At 30.4% G+C, this 22483-nt stretch overlaps 1 long non-coding RNA gene across 1 annotated transcript in view; it reads left to right on the forward strand.

Annotated features, from left to right (window-relative positions):
- LOC126927645 (uncharacterized) overlaps positions 1-22213 on the forward strand; it is a 167906-nt gene extending 145693 nt beyond the window's left edge. Inside the window, exons 2-5 of the long non-coding RNA XR_007715725.1 lie at positions 20935-21014; positions 21087-21345; positions 21406-21495; positions 21596-22213. This is a non-coding gene — a long non-coding RNA (uncharacterized LOC126927645). The remainder of the gene's footprint in view (positions 1-20934; positions 21015-21086; positions 21346-21405; positions 21496-21595) is intronic.
- Positions 22214-22483: the final 270 nt, after the last annotated feature.

The following is a 22483-nucleotide window of genomic DNA, read 5'->3' on the forward strand; positions in this document are numbered from 1 at the left end:
AGTATATGACGTTATTCGTCATATAGTGATGCAACATGTAGTCATACGTTATAGCGGAATTCTCTATAACGTTATACGTTACAATGTAATAGTATATGACGTTATGCGTCATATAGTGATACAATATAACGTTATAAGTGATATAGTGATGCAATATAACCTTATAAGTGATATAGTGATGCAATGTAACGTTATGCGTTATAACGTAATAGTATAAATCGTTATACGATGTAAGGTAATACTCTATAACGCTATACGTTATAACGTAATAGTTCATAACGTTATACGTCATATAGCGATGCTATATAATGTTATAAGTGATATAGTGATGCAATATAACGTTATACATTATAACGTAATAGTATATAACGTTATACGTCATATAGTGATGCAGTACATCGTTATAGGTTATTACCTAATAGTATATGACGTTATACGTCATATAGTGGTGCAATATATCGTTATACCTTATAATGTAATAGCATATAAGGTCATACTTCATATAGTGATGCAATATATCGTTATACCTTATAACGTAATAGTATATAAGGTTATACTTCATATAGTGATGCATTATATCGTTATACCTTATAACGTAATAGTACATAACGTTATACGTCATATAGTGACGCAGTATAACATTATAGGTTGTAACGTAATACTCCATATCGTTATACATCATATAGTAATGCAACATAACGTTATACGATAAAACGTAATACTCCATAACGTTATACGTCATATAGTGATGCAATATAATGTCATAAGTTATAACGTAATAGTATAAACGTTCTACATCATATAGTGATGCAATATTACCGTTATACCTTATAACGTAATAGTATATAACGTTATACGTCATATACTGATGCAGTACATCGTTATAGGTTATAACGTAATAGTATAAACGTTATACATCATATAGTGATGCAATATAACGGTATACCTTATAACGTAATAGTATATAACGTTATAAATCACATAGTGATGCAATATAACATTATACCTTATAACGTAATAGTATATAAGGTTATACTTCATTTAGTGATGCAATATAACGTTATGCATTATAACGTAATAGTATATAACGTTATACGTCACATAGTGATGCAATTAACGTTATATGTTATAACGCAATAGTATATAACGTTATACGTCACATAGTCATGCAATATGTCGTTATACGTTGTAACGTAATGCTCCATAACGTTATACGTCACATAGTGATGCAATATAACATTATACCTTATAACGCAATAGTATATAACGTTATACGTCATATAGTGATGCAATATGACGTTATGTGTTATAACGTAATAGTATATAACATTATACGTCACATAGTGATGGAATATATCCTTATACCTTATAACGCAATAGTATATAACGTTATACGTCATATAGTGACGCAGTATAACGTTATAGGTTGTAACGTAATACTCCATAACGTTATACGTCATACAGTAATGCAATATAACGTTATACGTTATAACAGTATATGACGTTATACGTCATACAGTGATTCAGTATAACTTTATAGGTAATAACGTAATAGTATATAATGTTATACGTCACATAGTGATGAAATATATCTTTATCCTTTATAAGGTAATAGTATATAACGTTATACGTCATATAGTGATGCAATATAACGTTATGCATTATAACGTAATAGTATATAACGTTATACGTCACATAGTGATGCAATATAACGTTATATGTTATAACGCAATAGTATATAACGTTATACGTCTCATAGTCATGCAATATGTCGTTATACGTTGTAACGTAATGCTCCATAACGTTATGCGTCACATAGTAATGCAATATAACGTTATACGTTATAACGTAACAGTATATGACGTTATTCGTCATATAGTGATGCAATATGCAGTCATATGTTATAGCGTAATTCTCTATAACGTTATACGTTATAATGTTATAGTATATGACGTTATGCGTAATATAGTGATAAAATATATTGTTATAAGTGATATAGTGTTGCAATATAACGTTATACCTTAAAACGTAATAGTATATAACGTTATACGTCATATAGTGATGCAATATAACGTTATAAGTTATAACGTAATAGTATAAAAGTTATACATCATATAGTGATGCAACATAACGTTCTAAGTGATATAGTGATGCAATATAACGTTATAAGTGATATAGTGATGCTACATAACGTCATACCTTATAACGTAATAGTATATAACGTTATACGTCATATAGTGATGCAATATAACGTTATGCATTATAACGTAATAGTATATAACGTTATACGTCACATAGTGATGCAATATAACGTTATATGTTATAACGCAATAGTATATAACGTTATACGTCAATTAGTCATGCAATATGTCGTTATACGTTGTAACGTAATGCTCCATAACGTTATGCGTCACATAGTAATGCAATATAACGTTATACGTTATAACGTAACAGTATATGACGTTATTCGTCATATAGTGATGCAACATGTAGTCATACGTTATAGCGTAATTCTCTATAACGTTATACGTTATAGTGTAATAGTATATGACCTTATGCGTCATATAGTGATACAATATAACGTTATAAGTGATACAGTGATGCAATATAACGTTATAAGTCATATAGTGATGCAATATAACGTTATGGGTTATAACGTAATAGTTTAAATCGTTATACGATATAAGGTAATACTCTATAACGCTATACGTTATAACGTAATAGTTCATAACGTTATACGTCATATAGGGATGCTATATAACGTTATAAGTGATATAGTGATGCAATATAACGTTATACCTTATAACGCACTGGTATATAACGTTATACGTCACATAGTCATACAATATGTCGTTATACGTTGTAACGTAATGCTCCATAACCTTATGCGTCATATAGTAATGCAATATAACGTAGTACGTTAAAACGTAATACTCCATAACGTTATACGTCATATAGTGATGCAATATAACGTTATAAGTGATATAGTGATGCGATATAACGTTATGGGTTATAACGTAATAGTTTAAATCGTAATACGATATAACGTAATACTCTATAACGCTATACGTTATAACGTAAGAGTTCATAACGTTATACGTCATATAGTGACGCAGTATAACGTTATAGGTGGTAACGTAATACTCCATAACGTTATACGTCATATAGTAATGCAATATAACGTTATATGTTGTGACAGTATATGACGTTATACGTTATATAGTGATGCAGTATAACGTGATAGGTAGTAACGTAATAGTATATAACGTTATAAGTCACATAGTGATGAAATATATCGTTATCCGTTATAAAGTAATAGTAATTAACGTTAAACGTCATATAGTGATGCAGTATAACGTTATAGGTTATAACACAATAGTATATAACGTTGTACGTGACATAGTAATGCAATATGTCGTTATACGTTGTAACGTAGTGCTCCATAACGTTATACGTCATATAGTAATGCAATATAACGTTATGCACTATAAGGTAATAGTATAAAACGTTAAACGTCATATAGTGGTGCAATATATCGTTATACCATATAATGTAATAATATATAATGTTATATTTCATATAGTGATGCAATATATCGTTATACCTTATTACGTGATAGTATATAAGGTTATACTTCATATAGTGATGCATTATATCGTTATACCTTATAACGTAATAGTATATAACTTTATACGTCATATAGTGACGCAGTATAACATTATAGGTTGTAACGTAATACTACATAATGTTATACGTCATATAGTAATGCAATATAACTTTATAAGTTATAACGTAATAGTAAAAACGTTATACGTCATATGGTGGTGCAATATAACGTTATAAGTCATATAGTGATGCAGTACATCGTTATAGGTTATAACGTAATAGTATATAACGTTATACGTCACATAGTGATGGAATATATAGTTATACCTTGTAACGTAATACTCCATAACGTTATACGTTATAACGTAATAGTTCATAACTTTATACGTCATATAGTGATACAGTATAACGTTATAGGAATAACGTAATAGTATATAAGGTTATACTTCACATAGTGATGGAATATATAGTTATACCTTATAACGTAATACTCCATAACGTTATACGTCATATAGTAATGCAATATAACGTTATACGTCACATAGTGATGTAATATACCGTTATACATTATAACGTAATAGTATATAATGTTATACGTCTTACAATGATGCAATATAACGCTATACGTTATAACGTAATAGTTCATAACGTTATACGTCAAATAGGGATGCAGTACAACGTTATAGGTTATAACGTAATAGTATATGACATTATACGTCACATAGTGATGCAATTTAACGTTATGCGTTATAACGTAATAGTATAAACCGTCATACGTTATAACGTAATACTCTATAACGTCATACGTTATAACGTAATAGTTCATAACGTTATACGTCATATAGGTATGCTATATAACGTCATACTTCACATAGTGATGCAATATATCTTTATACCTTATAACGTAATAGTATATAACGTTATTCGTCATACAGTGATGCAATATAACGATATACGTTATAACGTAATAGTATATAACGTTATACGTCACATAGTAATGTAATATGTCGTTATACGTTAAATCGTAATACTTCATAACGTTATACTTCATATAGTGATGCAATATAACGTTATACGTTATAACGTAACAGAATATGACGTTATACGTCATATAGTGATGCAATATAATGTTATAAGTGACATAGTGATGCAATAAAACACTATACGTTATAACGTAATAGTTCATAACGTTATACGACATATAGGGATGCCATATAACGTCATACGTCACATAGTGATGTAATAAACCGTTATACATTATAACGTAATAGTATATAATGTTATACGTCTTACAATGATGCAATGTAACGCTATACGTAATAACGCAATAGTTCATAACGTTATACGTCAAATAGGGATGCAGTACAACGTTATAGGTTATAACGTAATAGTATATGACATTATACGTCACATAGTGATGCAGTACAACGTTATAGGTTATAACGTAATAGTATATGATATTATACGTCATATAGTGGTGCAATATAACGTTATAAGTGCCATAGTAGTGCAATATAACGATATACCTTATAACGTAATAGTATATAACGTTATACGTCATATAGTGGTGCAGTACAACGTTATATGTTATAACTTAATAGTATATGACGTCATCCGTCATATAGTGGTGCAATATATCGTTATACCTAATAACGTAATAGTATATAAGGTTAAACTTCATATAGTGATGCAATATATTGTTATACCTTATACCGTAATAGTATATAACGTTATACATCATATAGTGATGCAATATATCGTTATACCTTATAACGTAATAGTATATAACGTTATACATCATATAGTGGAGCAATATAACGTTATGCGTTATAACGTAAGAGTATATAACGTCACACGTCACATAGTGATGCAATATACCGTTATACCTTATAACGTAATAGTATATAATGTTATATGTCATATAGTGTTGCAGCTAGCGTTATACGTAATAACGTAGTAGTATATATCGTTATACATCATATAGTGATGAAATATAAAGTTATAAGTGATATAATGATGCAATATAACGTTATGCGTTATAACGTAATAGTTCATAACGTTATGCGTCATATAGTGATGCAGTATAACGTTATAGGTAACAACGTAATAGTTTATAACGTTATACGTCACATAGTGATGAAATATATCGTTATCCGTTATAACGTAGTAGTATATAACGTTATACGTCATATAGTGGTGCAATATAACGTTATGCATTATAACGTAGTAGTTTGTAACGTTATACGTCACATAGTGATGCAATATATCGATATGCGTTGTAACGTAATACTCCATAACGTTATGCTTCATATAGTAATGCAATATAACGTTATACATTATAACGTAATAGTATATAACGTTATACGTCATATAGTGATGCAGTATAACGTTATAGGTAACAACGTGATAGTTTATAACGTCATACGTCACATAGTGATGAAATATATCGTTATCCGTTATAACGTAGTAGTATATAACGTTATACGTCATATAGTGATGCAATATAACGTTATACGTTATAACGTAACAGAATGTGACGTTATACGTCATATAATGATGCAATATAACGTTATAAGTGATATAGTGATGCTATATACCGTTATACCTTATAACGTAATAGTATAAATCGTTATACGATATGAGGTAATACTCTATAACGCTATACGTTATAACGTAATAGTATATAAGGTTATACGTCGTACAATGATGCAATATAACATTATCCGTTATAACGTAATAGTATATAAGGTTATACTTCATATAGTGATGCAATATATCGTTATACTTTATAACGTAATAGTATATAGCGTTATACGTCATATAGTGGTCCAGTATAACGTTATAGGATATAACGTAATAGTATATAACGTTATACGTCACATAGTGATGGAATATTTAGTTATACCTTATAACGTAATACTCCATAACGTTATACGTCATATAGTGATGCAGTATAACGTTATACGTGATATGGTGATGCAATAAAACGTTATGCGATATAACGTAATTCTATATAAGGTTAAACTTCATATAGTGGTCCAGTATAACATTATAGGATATAACGTAATAGTATATAACGTTATACGTCACATAGTGATGGAATATATAGTTATACCTTGTAACGTAATACTCCATAACGTTATACGTTATAACGTAATAGTTCATAACTTTATACGTCATATAGTGATACAGTATAACGTTATAGGAATAACGTAATAGTATATAAGGTTATACTTCACATAGTGATGGAATATATAGTTATACCTTATAACGTAATACTCCATAACGTTATACGTCATATAGTAATGCAATATAACGTTATACGTCACATAGTGATGTAATATACCGTTATACATTATAACGTAATAGTATATAATGTTATACGTCTTACAATGATGCAATATAACACTATACGTTATAACGTAATAGTTCATAACGTTATACGTCAAATAGTGATGCAGTACAACGTTATAGGTTATAACGTAATAGTATATGACATTATACGTCACATAGTGATGCAGTACAACGTTATAGGTTATAACGTAATAGTATATGATATTATACGTCATATAGTGGTGCAATATAACGTTATAAGTGCCATAGTAGTGCAATATAACGATATGCCTTATAACCTAATAGTATATAACGTTATACGTCATATAGTGATGCAATATAACGTTATGCATTATAGCGTAAAAGTATATAACGTTATACGTCACATAGTGATGCAATATATCGTTATACCTTATAACGTAAAAGTATATAACGTTATACGTCACATAGTGATGCAATATATCGTTATACGTTGTAACGTAATGCTCCATAACGTTATACGTCATATAATAATGCAATATAACGTTATAAGTTATAACGTAACAGTATATGACGTTATTTGCCATATAGCGATGCAATATGTAGTCATACGTTATACCGTACTACTCTATAACGTTATACGTTATAATGTAATAGTATATGACGTTATGCGTCATATAGTGATGCAATATAACGTTATAAGTGATATAGTGATGCAATATAACGTTATACCTTATAACGTAATAGTATATAACGTTATACGTCATATAGTGATGCAGTACAACGTTATAGGTTATAACGTAATAGTATATAATGTTATACGTCACATAATAGTGCAATATGTCGTTATACGTTGTAACGTAATGCTCGAGAACGTTATACGTCATATAGTAATGCAATCGAACGTTATACGTTATAACGTAACAGTATATGACGTGATACGTCATATAGTGATGCAATATAACGTCATAAGTGATATAGTGATGCAATATAACGTTATAAGTCATATAGTGATGCAATATAACGTTATGCGTTATAACGTAATAGTATATAACGTTATACGCCATATAGTGATGCAGTACAACGTTATAGGTTATAACGTAATAGTATATGACGTTATACGTCATAAGGTGGTGCAATATAACGATATAAGTTATAACGTAATAGTATAAAGGTTATACGTCATACAGTGGTGCAATCTAACGTTATAAGTGATATAATGATGCAATGTAACCTTATGCGTTATAGCGTAATAGCATATAACGTTATACGTCATATAGTGACGCAGTATAACGTTACAGGTTATAACGCAATAGTGTATAACGTTATACGTCATATAGTAATGCAATATATCGTTGTAAGTCATATAGTGATGCAGTACATCATTATAGGTTATGACGTAATAGTATATAACGTTATACGTCTTATAGTGATGCAGTATAACGTTATAGGTTATAACGCAATAGTGTATAACGTTATACGTCATATAGTAATGCAATATATCGTTATACCTTATAAGGTAAGAGTATATAACGTTATAAGTCATATAGTGATGCAGTACAAGGTTATAGGTTATAGCGTAATAGTATACAACGTTATACGTCACATAGTGATGAAATATATCGTTATACGTTGTAACGTAACGCTCCATAACGATATGCGTCCTATAGTAATGCAATATATCGTTATATGTTATAACAGTATATGACGTTATGCGTCATATAGTGATACAATATAACGTTATAAGTGATATAGTGGTGCAATATAACGTTTTACCTTATAACGTAATAGTATATAACGTTATACGTCATATAGTTATGCAATACATCGTTATAGGTTATAACGTAATAGTATACAACGTTATACGTCACATAGTGATGAAATATATCGTTATACGTTGTAACGTAACGCTCCATAACGTTATGCGTCCTATAGTAGTGCAATATATCGTTATATGTTATAACAGTATATGACGTTATGCGTCATATAGTGATACAATATAACGTTATAAGTGATATAGTGGTGCAATATAACGTTTTACCTTATAACGTAATAGTATATAACGTTGTACGTCATATAGTGATGCAGTACATCGTTATAGGTTATAACGTAATAGTCTATATCGTTATACGTCATATAGTGATGAAGTATAACGTTATAGTTTATGACGTAATAGTATATAATGCTATACGTCACATAGTAATGCATTATGTCGTTATACGTTATACCGTAATACTCCGTAACGTTATACGTGATATAGTGATGCAATATAACGCTATGCGTTATAACGTAATAGTATGTAAGGTTATACTTCATATAGTGATGCAATATAACGTTATAAGTTATAACGTAATAGTATCAACGTTATACGTCATATAGTGATTCAATAATACGTAATGCGTCATATAGAGATGCAATATAACGTTATGCGTGATATAGTGATGCAATATAACGTTATACGTTATAACTTACTAGTATATAACGTTATAAGTCATATAGTGATACAGTACAACGTTATAGGCTATAACGTAATAGTATATGACGTTATACGCCATATAGTGGTGCAATATATCGTTGTACATTATAACGTAATAGTATATAAGGTTATACTTCTTATAGTGACGCAATATATCGTTATACCTTATAGCGTAATAGTATATAAGGTTATACTTCATATAGTGATGCAATATATCGTCATATCTTATAACGCAATAGTATATAACGTTATACGTCATATAGTGATGCAGTATAACGTTATAGGTAATAACGTAATAGTATATAACGTTATAAGACACATAGTGATGAAATATATCGTTATCCGTTATAACGTAGTAGTATATAACGTTATAGGTCATATAGTGGTGCAATATAACATTTTGCATTATAACGTAATAGTATATAACGTTATACGTCACATAGTGATGCAATATAACGTTATAAGTGATATAGTGATGCAATATAACGATATGCGTTATAACGTAATAGTATATATGGTTATACATCACATAGTGATGCAATATAGCGTTATAAGTGATATAGTGATGCAATATAACGTTATGCGTTATATCGTACTAGTATATAACGTTATACTTCATATAGTGATGCAATATAACGTTATGCGTTATAACGTACTAGTATATAACGTTATAAGTGATATAGTGTTGCAATATAACGTTATATCTTATAACGTAATAGTATATAACGTTATAAGTCATATAGTGATGCGGTACAACGTTATAGGTTATGACGTAATAGTATATGACGTTATACGTCATATAGTGATGCAGTATAACGTTATAGGTAATAACGTAATAGTATATAACGTTATACGTCACATAGTGAGGAAATATATCGTTATCCGTTATAGAGTAATAGTATATATCGTTATACGTCACATAGTGATGAAATGTATCGATATCCGTTATAACGTAATAGTATATAACGTTATACGTCATATAGTGATGCAGTATAACGTTATAGGTTTTAACGTAATACTCCATTACGTTATACGCCATATAGAAATGCAATATAACGTTATACGTTATAAAAGTATATGATGTTATACGTCAATTAGTGATTCAGTATAATGTTATAGGTAATAAGGTAATAGTATATAACGTTATACGTCACATAGTGATGAAATATATCGTTATCCGTTATAGAGTAATAGTATATATCGTTATACGTCACATAGTGATGAAATATATCGATATCCGTTATAACGTAATAGTATATAACGTTATACGTAATATAGTGATGCAATATATCGTTATACGTTGTAACGTAATATTCCATAACGTTATACGTCATATAGTGATGCAATATAACGTTATAAGTGATATAGTGATGCAATATAACGTTATACCTTCTAACGTAATTGTATATAACGTTATACGTCATATAGTGATGCAGTACAACGTTATCGGTTATAACGTAATAGTATATGACGTTATACGTCATAAGGTGGTGCAATATAACGTTATAAGTTATAACGTAATAGTATAAAGGTTATACGTCATATAGTGGTGCAATGTGACGTTATAAGTGATATAGTGATGCAATATAACGTTATGCGTTATAACGTAATAGCATATAACGGTATACGTCACATAGTGATCCAATATATCGTTATACGTTGTAAAGTAATGCTCCATAACGTTATACGTCATATAGTGATGCAGTATAACGTTATAGGTAATAACGTAATAGTATATAACGTTATACGTCAAATAGTGATGAAATATATCGTTATCCGTTATAACGTAATAGTATATAACGTTAAACGTCATATAGTGATCCAATATAACGTTTTGCATTATAACGCAATAGTATATAACTTTATACGTCACATAGTGATGCAATATATCGTTATACCTTATAACGTAAAAGTATATAACGTTATACGTCACACAGTGGTGCAGTATAACGTTATAGGTAAGAACGTAATAGTATATAACGTTATACGTCATATAGTGATGCAGTACAACGTTATAGGTTATATCGTAATAGTATATAATGTTATACGTCACATAGTAGTGCAATATGTCGTTATACGTTGTAACGTAATGCTCGATAACGTTATACGTCATATAGTAATGCAATCTAACGTTATACGTTATAACGTAACAGTATATGACGTGATACGTCATATAGTGGTGCAATATAACGTTACAAGTGATATAGTGATGCAATATATCGTTATACCTTATAACGTAATTGTATATAACGTTATACGTCACATAGTGATGAAATATATCGTTATCCGTTATAACGTAATAGTATATAATGTTATACGTCATATAGTGATGCAATATAACGTTATAAGTGATATAGTGATGCAATATAACGCTATACGTTATAACGTAATAGTTCATAACGTTATACGTCATATAGGCATTCTATATAACGTTATATGTGATATAGTGATGCAATATAACGTTATACGTTAAAACGTAATACTCCATAACGTTATACGTCATATAGAGATGCAATATATCGTTATACGTTATAACGTAATAGTCTATATCGTTATACGTCATATAGTGGTGGAATATATTGTTATACGTTATAACGTAATATTATATAACGTTATACTTCGTATAGTGATGGAGTATATAGTTATACCTAATAACGTAGTAGTATATAACGTTATACGTCATATAGTGATGCAGTATAACGTTATAGGATATAACGTAATAGTCTATATCGTTATACGTCATATAGTAATGCATTATGTCGTTATACGTTATACCGTAATACTCCGTAACGTTATACATGATATAGAGATGCAATATAACGTTATACGTTATAACGTAACGGTATATGACGTTATACGGCTTATAGTGATGCAATATATCGTTATACGTTACAACGTAATAGTCTATATCGTTATACGTCATATAGTGGTGGAATATATTGTTATACGTTATAACGTAATATTATATAACGTTATACTTCACATAGTGATGGAGTATATAGTTATACCTAATAACGTAGTAGTATATAACGTTATACGTCATATAGTGATGCAGTATAACGTTATAGGTTATAACGTAATAGTCTATATCGTTATACGTCATATAGTGATGCAGTATAACGTTATAGTTTATGACGTAATAGTATATAACGCTATACGTCACATAGTAATGCATTATGTCGTTATACGTTATACCGTAATACTCCGTAACGTTATACGTGATATAGTGATGCAATATAACGCAATGCGTTATAACGTAATAGTATGTAAGGTTATACTTCATATAGTGATGCAATATAACGTTATAAGTTATAACGTAATAGTATCAACGTTATACGTCATATAGTGATTCAATAATACGTAAAACGTCATATAGAGATGCAATATAACGTTATGCGTGATATAGTGATGCAATATAACGTTATACGTTATAACGTACTAGTATATAACGTTATAAGTCATATAGTGATACAGTACAACGTTATAGGCTATAACGTAATAGTATATGACGTTATACGCCATATAGTGGTGCAATATATCGTTGTACATTATAACGTAATAGTATATAAGGTTATACTTCTTATAGTGACGCAATATATCGTTATACCTTATAGCGTAATAGTATATAAGGTTATACTTCATATAGTGATGCAATATATCGTCATATCTTATAACGCAATAGTATATAACGTTATACGTCATATAGTGATGCAGTATAACGTTATAGGTAATAACGTAATAGTATATAACGTTATAAGACACATAGTGATGAAATATATCGTTATCCGTTATAACGTAGTAGTATATAACGTTATAGGTCATATAGTGGTGCAATATAACATTATGCATTATAACGTAATAGTATATAACGTTATACGTCACATAGTGATGCAATATATCGTTATACCTTATAACGTAAAAGTATATAACGTTATACGTCACACAGTGGTGCAGTATAACGTTATACGTTATAACGTACTAGTATATAACGTTATAAGTCATATAGTGATACAGTACAACGTTATAGGCTATAACGTAATAGTATATAAGGTTATACTTCATATAGTGATGCAATATATCGTCATATCTTATAACGCAATAGTATATAACGTTATACGTCACATAGTGATGCAATATAACGTTATAAGTGATATAATGATGCAATATAACGATATGCGTTATAACGTAATAGTATATAAGGTTATACATCACATAGTGATGCAATATAACGTTATAAGTGATATAGTGATGCAATATAACGTTATGCGTTATATCGTACTAGTATATAACGTTATACTTCATATAGTGATGCAATATAACGTTATAAGTGATATAGTGATGCAATATAACGTTATGCGTTATAACGTACTAGTATATAACGTTATAAGTGATATAGTGTTGCAATATAACGTTATATCTTATAACGTAATAGTATATAACGTTATAAGTCATGTAGTGATGCGGTACAACGTTATAGGTTATAACGTAATAGTATATGACGTTATACGTCATATAGTGATGCAGTATAACGTTATAGGTAATAACGTAATAGTATATAACGTTATACGTCACATAGTGATGCAGTATAACGTTATAGGTTGTAACGTAATACTCCATTACGTTATACGCCATATAGAAATGCAATATAACGTTATACGTTATAAAAGTATATGATGTTATACGTCAATTAGTGATTCAGTATAATGTTATAGGTAATAACGTAATAGTATATAACGTTATACGTCACATAGTGATGAAATATATCGTTATCCGTTATAACGTAATAGCATGTAACGTTATACGTCATATAGTGATGCAGTTTAACGTTATAGGTTATATCGCAATAGTATATAACGTTTCACGTCACATAGTAATGCAATATGTCGTTATACGTTGTAACGTAATGCACCATAATGTTATGCGTCATATAGTAATGCAATATAACGTTATAAGTGATATAGTGATGCAATATAACGTTATGCCTTATAACGTAATAGTATATAACGTTATACGCCATATAGTGATGCAGTACAACGTTATAGCTTATAACGTTATAGTATATGACGTTATACGTAATATAGTGATGCAATATATCGTTATACGTTGTAACGTGATATTCCATAACGTTATACGTCATATAGTGATGCAATATAACGTTATAAGTGATATAGTGATGCAATATAACGTTATACCTTCTAACGAAATAGTATATAACGTTATACGTCATATAGTGATGCAGTATAACGTTATAAGTTATAACGTAATAGTATAAACGCTATACATCATATAGTGATGCAATATAACGTTATAAGTGATATAGTGATGCAGTATAACGTTATATGTAATAACGTAATAGTATATAACGTTATACGTCACATAGTAATGCAATATATCGTTATACGTTGTAAAGTAATGCTCCATAACGTTATACGTCATATAGTGATGCAATATAACGTTATAAGTTATAACGTAGTAGTATAAACGCTATACATCATATAGTGATGCAATATAACGTTATAAGTGATATAGTGATGCAGTATAACGTTATATGTAATAACGTAATAGTATATAACGTTATACGTCACATAGTGATGAAATATATCCTTATCCGTTATAACGTAATCGTATATAACGCTAAACGTCATATAGTGATGCAATGTAACGTTTTGCATTATAACGCAATAGTATATAACGTTATATGTCACATAGTGATGCAATATATCGTTATACCTTATAACGTAAAAGTATATAACGTCATACGTCACATAGTGGTGCAGTATAACGTTATTGGCAAGAACGTAATAGTATATAACGTTATGCGTCACATGGTGATGCAGTATAACGTTATAGGTTATAACGTGATAGTATATAACGTTATACGTCACATAGTAATGCAATATATCGTTATACGTTGTAAAGTAATGCTCCATAACGTTATACGTCATATAGTGATGCAATATAACGTTATAAGTTATAACGTAATAGTATAAACGCTATACATCATATAGTGATGCAATATAACGTTATAAGTGATATAGTGATGCAGTATAACGTTATATGTAATAACGTAATAGTATATAACGTTATACGTCACATAGTGATGAAATATATCGTTATCCGTTATAACGTAATCGTATATAACGCTAAACGTCATATAGTGATGCAATGTAACGTTTTGCATTATAACGCAATAGTATATAACGTTATATGTCACATAGTGATGCAATATATCGTTATACCTTATAACGTAAAAGTATATAACGTCATACGTCACATAGTGGTGCAGTATAACGTTATTGGTAAGAACGTAATAGTATATAACGTTATACGTCACATGGTGATGCAGTATAACGTTATAGGTTATAACATAATAGTATATAACGTTACACGTCACAAAGTAATGCAATATGTCGTTATACGTTGTAACGTACTGCTCCATAAAGTTATATGTCATATAGTGATGTAGTATAACGTTATAAGTGATATAGTGATACAGTATAACGGTATAAGTGATACAGTGATGCAATATAACGTTATAAGTGATATAGTGATGCAATCTAACGATATGCGTTATAACGTAATAGTATAAATCGTTATACGGTATAAGGTAATACTCTATAACGCTATACGTTATAACGTAATAGTTCATAACGTTATACGTCATATAGGGATGCTATATAACGTTACAAGTGATATAGTTGTTACGTTTCGCTATCCAAATTTTAAAATTTTAAACAATGTAGTAGTCGCTGCCACCAGAAACAGTCTAAGGACTGTTTCAATTAGATATTTCTTGTTAGATTATGTAGCGTTGATCGGAGTTTAGGCCACTGGTCAACAATCTCCACGTTTCGGCTAACCTGCTATGCGCAGGAATACTAGCACGGGAGAGGATTGTTTGGAATAAACAATTATATTATAAATAATTATTACAGGCGGAATTAATGACGAATTATACTAATCATTGATATTATTTATTATTTTAATTATTAGTTATTAATAATAATTAAAGTTAACTCACCTGACGTTGGTCTCCGCTGATGAACGGGCAGGCCGCTGGGGTGATTCCGGTTTTACAAAGATCGACACTTCTATAATTTTTCGTTTTAATCTTTATTTAATTTGAACAGTGTAAACAACAGTGTGTCCGGACGTGTTTAACAATTCGAAATTCTAACACAAAAACTTGAGCCAACTATTGTTTTGATTCTAACTGACTAATAACAATTATTTTATAATTCGAACTGACTAATAACATTTATATCTCGTAATTCTTAAACTCAAACTGGAACGAACAATTATTCTCTAATCCTAACTTAAATTCTAATTAAATCAACTGAACGAATTCTCTTAAATCAACTCAACTTAAATCAGACTCACTCAAATTCAATTGAACGACTAACAATTACTCTCCTTATTTTCGCTAAATTCTCCTGAACCAACTAATCACAATTGTTCTATCCTATTTCTTTATTCTAACTGAATTACTCTTCTTTAATTTCGTTAAATTCTCCCGAACGCTAACAATTTCTCTGACTATATTCTAACTGAACCAACTAATGGCAGTTACTCTCTTTTCACAATCACTCTGATTGTTCTAACTGAACCACTAACAATTAATCGCTAACGCTAACGCTAACAATTAATCTGACTCTTCTTTATTTTTCGCTAAATTCTCCCGAACGCTAACAATTTCTCTGACTATATTCTAACTGAACCAACTAATGGCAGTTACTCTCTTTTCACAATTACTCTGATTGTTCTAACTGAACCACTAACAATTAATCGCTAACGCTAACGCTAACAATTAATCTGACTCTTCTTTATTTTTCGCTAAATTCTCCCGAACGCTAACAATTACTCTCTTCTATTCCTTTATTCAACTGACCCGCTAACAATTACTCTGATTTGAATTGTGTCGCTACGCTTTTTATAATGACATCCCCAATGGGATGACAGTCACGTGACAGTTCGTTCCGGTGGGAATCGCAATGCTGCAGATTTTTAGAGTTTCCATGAGAGAACGTGGATTTTGATGATTACAGGTTATGTTGAGTGATGGACACAAAAGCGTCCGCGCCTGTGCGAACTGTGTGAGTATGTGTTTTTAGTATTCTATCTCGTTTCGCATGTTGTTTGTTTCCTTAAACTTGTGAATTTGTTTTAGCGCAAGAGGAAGAAGATATGTGAATGGTACGAGATGACGTGATCGACGTGCGTGTGTGAATATGTGCGAGGGATGATGCTGAAGTGGCGGTTTTCCATCCAAATAGGCACAGTGGCACCTTCGTTGGCGTCGTGTCCTGATGATCTTTTGACAATTTGGTTTTATTTGACAATATGAGATATATTTTGCTCCTTGTAGATTTATATGTCCATATTTGCTATATATTAAATCGTGTATATTTTATATTACCTTCTTGTTATTAGGTTATTAGTTGTGTAACTCCAGTTTCTGATCTATGGAAAGTGGTGAAACGTCTTCACGAAATACAATTTCATTCGTTTTCCTCCCTTGCATTGGCACGCTGTGAGTGGTGTCGACTTCCAGATGAGGTTTGTGCATCTTGATTATTATGCATTTAATGATAGATACTTTGTCAGAGGTTCCCATGCGGATTGTCTCGGTGTGTATCTTGTTATGATTTCTTTTATTTAGTTCATCCTGCTTCTTTCGTGTTTTATTCACTGCATATGATATTTCAGTGCAAGAAGAAGAAGAATTGTAAAGAATCCGTAAGTGGCCCTAGAAGACGCAGTCATCGTGTGAGGTGTTGTCGGCAGGAACGAAGAGTCGAAGTTGTTGAAGAAGTCGTGTGACATTTGTATTGTTTCCGGTTATATACAACGCTATTTCACATATCTATGTATATATATATATTATTATATTATTATATATTATTATACTAAATCTTCAGTTGGTTTAGTTGAATGTTCAGTAATGTAATTTTTACAAGGTGGTTTTGTATATTAGATGAGTAGTTGTTCGATATAATAATATGTGTATATATATATATACATTTCACAATGTAATTTTCCATTATGTAAAATATATATATGCATATGTATATGTGCGCGTATTGTTATTCTCATTGTTTCTCGGATCGTTAATTGGTTGAATATTCCATAATGTGGATTTCGTATATAATTCTCTAGGTTTGTAGAAATGTAAATCTATATATTTATTTCTTTGCGTTTTAATGGTTTAATAACGTATACATACATATATATATATATATATATATATATATATATATATATATATATATATATATATATATATATATATATATATATATATATATATATATATATATATTATGAATTTTTCCCAAAGATACGCGTACGCATGTGTATATCTATATATGTGTGTGTCGCAGAGTAATCTTGTATACAATTTTCACTTTTATTAGAATGCTGGTGTAGTGTAGTATATTTTATTTCTTTTATATTTTATTAGATTACCAATTATTCAGATTCACGAAGTAGGTCACACACACAGATATGCATACACGTGTCTGTATATACATGTGTTTTCGCAGAGAAATCTCATACATTTGAATCGCGGCTTGTTTTATTTATTGGTTCATTTAATTATTTCATTTTATTTGTATTTTATACGTCATTGCTGATTGGTTGTAGTGTTTCTTCTTATTGATTCATTTATTTCATTTTGATTGTCTGTCGTATAATTCTTTTTATTTTGATTGGTTAGTTATTAGTTAATTTATTATTATTGGTCGTGTTTAATTATTCATAAGTTATTGGTTCGTGGCGTCACGTGCGGAACGCGGGACGTGACACCCCCGCCCTTGGTGTTCAAATTTCCGAAGGAAATTTGACTGATCGTAGCAGATGTAGTTGCGATTGTTTGTTGGTCCATCCTAACGGGCAACAGCGCGAACTACAATTCCTTACATCAAAAGATTTCTTTGGGGTTATTGTGTCGTGTTAAGATTGACATTTATGCATTGCAGACAAAATATCGCGGGTTGGAGTTTTGTTATTTGTATTTCACACAATCTACAACGCGCTCTTTGGATTTGTGTGCATAAAAACGTGTTGGAGGGTCTTCGTATAGGTCGCGATAGCCTAAGTCTAGATTATCGTACCCGTCTTTTTATTATTTTTTATTAGAAATATAATTTATTTGTAAGGTATTAAAGTTACTACATACATGCGTTGATTGGTGGTGGATGTCCCTAATATGTGGTGACTTTTGCCAATATCGAATTAATTATCTATCTGTTAATTATTTTTAACTTTATTTTAGTAGGTGACGTGTAATTCAAATAAAATTAATATTATATATGTATATGTGTTTCATTGCGCGTGCGTAAGGACTATTCCCTATTCGTGACAATCTAAGATGGCCGTTCATGAATGTCTCTAGTATATGGTGAATTTTATTCATGCGGTTTTGTTATTTATTTGTTAATTATTTGTGACTTTATTTTAGCAGTTGACGTATAATTGAAGTGGGAATAATATTATTCTGTATTTATTTTAGTATGTATAATTATTGCATGTAGTTCATTGCGCATGCGTGAGAACTGCTTCACGCTCGCGACGGATTTCCAAAATGGATGTTTGTGTACGTCTTAAATAAGAGTGTGGTGTTTCGTAAATTTGTTTGATATTGTAATAATTGTTTTGTTACTTAGTTTCAACTCCGTTCTAGTGAAGTGTCAACGTCTAGTTATGTGTTCGTCGTAATGTGTATGTTTAATTTAACATTGTTTTGTATTTGTTGTAATATGTGTATATATACTGTGTGTTATTTTAATGTAATAGCGTGTGGATTATATCGTTGTCGAAAATATTAATTACTAATAGAATCGTTTCACTGTTTAATTATAAGGTAGTTTATATTTATGTAGCTTTTGTTTAATTGGTTTAATCTAATGCGTGCATAGTGTCACCAGTCACCACTGTGTAGTATAACCTTATTTCTTTATACGTAATTTAATATAGTAATGCTGTAATAGCTTAACACAATATGATAATTCCTAATTTTAATCATGTTTGATTATTAATGCTCGGCTAATCTATCTTGATTAATTTCTAGCCTATTTCTATTTTATTAGCTATTTCTATATTTTCCCTATTAATCTGTTGTTACTTAGTAATTATGTGATTTACTATTAGTGATTTATTATTATTTCATATTTGTATAGTATAATTTTTTGAGCTAATCTATGTATTATTGGTTAAAACTTGTTTATTGAATTATTACCATTTGTAGTTTCTCAAATCCTATTCCTTCGATGCTGCGTTACCGTGTGTAAGGCATCATCCGGTTTTCATTATATTCAAAATACTTACTACAGATACCTTTATTCATCCTATATTTGTGAGTATAAACATATCATTTAGTTAATTAATTCAATATGCACGTAGTGCATTGTGTGAGCGACCGCTATTGTGCATTACAAATCTGTTTCTATATGTGAGGTATAATAATAATCCTGTAATGTAAGTCGAGACTAATTCATGTATTATAGATTAGAACTTGCACACTATATTATTAATGTTCATAGTTACTTCGTCTTTATTCTCCAAGTCTACACGCTACGTCGCTCACGCAAGACACCTACCCGACGTAATTGGCAATCTTGTTGTAAGTTTTAATAGTATTATTTCTTTTCATATATGTCAAGGCAATTGAGGCCAGTTCTTGCATTCGTTTCAGCTGGCAGTCGTATTCTATGTTCTACGGAGTGGATCCATAATTTATCTCTGCGGAATTCCTGCATGTACACTTCCTTCTACAATGATTAGTTGTGGACTAGGTACTTTTTACTTTCACTGCCTTTAATTATGTTATTGAATTAACACGTTTTATAGAACGCAAATAGTAATCTTTCTTTTGTTTTTAGGTTTCCACTATCTGCACTATTCGACAAGCAGTGTCGCACTTACTTTGGTTTAACCACGATATTGTTATAATCGTTTAGTACTATTATATTTTGTATTAAGGTAATTGAGGTTAATTCTTCCATTTGTTTCAGATGGCTGTCATATGTTATGTTTTACGAATATGGGCTTATGGCATGTCTTTGCATATACACTTCCTTTTACAATAGTTAATTGTTCACAAGGTACTTTTCACTTTCACCGTTTTAATCACTTTATTGAATTAATACATTTTATATTTGAGTAATGTTTAGAAAGTACATAGTAATTTCCTTTTCTTTTTAGGTTTCCATTATCCGCATTATTCGACGAGCAGCACTACACTACATACTACTGTACTGTGTTACCTTCTGAAAACGTTTCGTTTATTGTTTATTTCGGTTATGCGCTAATTTTAACTTATTTAAGTGCACTGTTCGCGGAATCCCTTTCACTTCAATCATGACGTTTTGGTTTTCTAAAATTTCTAACACTCTATGCGGTCCCGAATATTGGTCGGAAAATTTTCCTCTTCTGGGTTCCTTTAATAGATATACTAGATCTCCTATTTTGAAATTTTGCGGGTTGATTCGTCTGTCATAGTATTCTTTTGACTTTAATTTGGATTTTATCAGATTTTCTCTTGCCATTTGTTGAACGGTGACGATTTTATCGAACAGGTCTCTGAGATACTCTGCATATGTTGGTTCCATATTCTCCTCGGTTATCATCTCGCCAGTAGGTTCTCTGGCTAAGTGCCCAAAGACTAGTTCGTGTGGGGAGAATTTTGTTCCTTCGTGTACGGAGGTATTGTAGGAGAACATGGCTAATTCCACCCATTCGTCCCAGTTTCTGGAATTTTCGATGTACAGGTTGAGGTATTCAGTTAATACGTGGTGAGATCTTTCGATGGAGCCGTTGCTTTATGGATGGTATGCTGACGTGGTATATCTTTTTATGCGAAATCTTTTTGCTACTTTTTTCATCAGCGAGGATGTAAAATTTGTTCCCCGATCAGTAAGGATAGCCCTCGGTGAACCGAATCGGCAAATGAATTGTTTTACGAAAACGTCAGCTATCTCGGCCGAAGAGATTCCTGCCATCGGTATCCCGATTGAATATTTTGTCAGTAAGTCTTGGATGGTTAATATGTATTTATTTCCCTTTTGTGTCTGTGGTAATGGACCGACGATA

This window comes from Bombus affinis, unplaced genomic scaffold, assembly GCF_024516045.1.
Source record: "Bombus affinis isolate iyBomAffi1 unplaced genomic scaffold, iyBomAffi1.2 ctg00000177.1, whole genome shotgun sequence".
Taxonomy (NCBI): Eukaryota; Metazoa; Arthropoda; class Insecta; order Hymenoptera; family Apidae; genus Bombus; species Bombus affinis.